A 2500-nucleotide genomic window follows, 5' to 3' on the forward strand; every position below is an offset into this window, starting at 1 on the left:
CCTTACGTGGGCAAATTTTCTGCTATTGCACAAAAGCGGATTCGCAGAACCATTCAGCGTTTTTGTGACAACAGCTTTAATATCAAGCTTTTGCGCATTCATGCCGCTTTTATTAGTTAATAGGATTTTGTACGTAGTAGGCTGTTCGCGATCGTAACTGTATTTATCAAGCCTTCAAGGCAACTTTATGATGGGTTGGCAACTATGTGATGGCTTGACATGAAGTACTTCCCCGGGGAAGGGAGTAGAGTGCGTGACACGAGCGACCTGGACCGTCTGAGAATAACGCTACACAAAAAAAAAAGATTCTGAACTCACTTAAATCTCCGAGATGTCAATGATTCCTTACATTAAGATTCGTGAGAGATGATCTGTTGCCTTGAGATGATAAAAGGAGTGAATCGTGCTGTGAGGGCTAGCTATAATTAAGTTACTTATGCAAGAAACTTGAGACCTAAGGAACTTCATAATTGGAAATGAATGTCACGAAAGCTATATATACATTTATTGGGCGTGTGGAAAAACTAACAGTAGTGTTAACCGAAGTAACAACCGTAAATGTGGGAAAGTAGCGAGGGAAGCTTTCATTCAACAACTTTAGTTTCTCGTCTTCTGATAAAGACGTAAATTCTGGATAGGAATTCATAATTTTTTTCGCATTTCACGCGTTAAATCTCTTCTCTAATTATCGTATTTTGACCCGAAAATCTCACTTCCGCGCGCTCTGAAATGGAGACCGCTGAAACCGTGAATACTTAAACATTTTCGAGTCATAAACACGTGAACGTGAAGTATGGCAAGATGTAAACGTGACGAACACAAAAGCAATTGAAATGGATCACAAATAAAAAGCTTTGGCTACCTGAATGATTTTGGGTTAGGCTGAGGCGATAGACTGTTGAAAATTCCAAAGTCATCGCTTTTTCCAAGCTAATTGGTAATATAAAACATAGTGAGTAAAAATTCGAAATATGACAATTGGAGTGAGCCGAATTAGCATATTTCATCACTTTCCCCACCCCCCTTGCCATTCCGGAAACGAAACACTATTTCTTTGCTAAATAGCTCCTAGCCCCTAGCCTGCATAGCTGGAGGTATTGTTGGCGCGAGAGGCAAATTAACGAGCGGTGATTCGCGCGGAGAATGGGGAATGAGGAGGGGCACTTTGAAATACAGCCTGCACGAAAACTAGGGTGTTTTGAATACATTAGTCACTGAGCGGGCGGAAATTAATTTCTGATTGGCTGATAACAAGAAGACGTCAATCAAATGTTACTTGAAACCTTCGTTAAGTTCGTTACCTTCTGTGCAGGAAAATCAATAACGTATGTAGACCATCGAAGAAAGTATATCAAAAGTTCTTGCTTGTTTAAATACCAAAAAAGAACCAAATTTTGCTCAAGAAAGAGTAGAGGTCTGCTGTGATCAAGGAGTTGCTTTCCGCAAAGATGTTTTGGTTATTCTTCCCACGGGTTTTGGTAAAAGCTTCATATACACTCTCTTCACTTCGGCGAAAGAATAAATATTGCGGACATCAAAAACGTGCCTTGTGGTCGTTTCGCAGACACTGGTGAATCTGAAACATTACAGGCACTTTTGAGGGAAGATAACATCAATGGACACCAAATCTCACCTTCGTGAACTAAACTGTTGTTGGAATATGCCGCGAGGTCGTCTGGGCTCGATCTCTTAAATATAGAATTTGAGGCAAATTAAGGGTCTCCGAGCTCACTTCGCACATTCAGGTTCTGCACGACTAAGTTGGCAACAGTTTTCCAATTTCAAATCATCGATTTAGTTTTCTCGTCAAACGGAGTAAACGCAACACAGGAACTTGGATTAACGATCAGAACTTTTACTTGAATAGTTTAATTAGATACCAAATCAACATTCCGGTAGAGAGTTCTTGGCTTGAAGTGTGATGATTCCCTCGTTTGCAACGTCGATCGGTGGTTCATTCATTTTTCCCTTGATTTAAACAACGTTTTGGTCGTTTTGTGTGTGTCCGATAAAAGGGCTTACATAATCTATAGCAATCGCTCGCGGATTTAATTGACAGTCTTCCTCATTGTACTTGTATTTGTTTTGGCAGCTGTTCAACTGATGTGGACCTGCTATACCCACCCATCCATATAATCACAGAGGACAGCAACACCGGGAACTTCATCCCCTACTCTTTTCGAATAGTGTGTGGGTTCTTTAACGTCCCACAGGGAACTAATGAACATGGAAGATATTTGTGAGACCGGGCCTACGGTTAATAGTCCTTATCCGAGAAGACTTGAAAGTCTAACCATTTGCGGATGTAATTACAAAGACAGCACTTTCTCCTTAGTTATTTAAAGACCCTAGGTGTTGGTCCGGCTGGAGTCGAACTCACGACCTCCCGCATGGCAGCCCGGTGCTCAACCAACTGACCTACCGGTGCGCGGTGTATCTACACTTTCCATGCTCTCCAAGTTAACATCTGTGTTTGCTATCTTCTTATCTTCCGTGCATG

The sequence above is a fragment of the Montipora foliosa genome, chromosome 1 (assembly GCF_036669935.1).
Source record: "Montipora foliosa isolate CH-2021 chromosome 1, ASM3666993v2, whole genome shotgun sequence".
NCBI classification, from domain to species: domain Eukaryota; kingdom Metazoa; phylum Cnidaria; class Anthozoa; order Scleractinia; family Acroporidae; genus Montipora; species Montipora foliosa.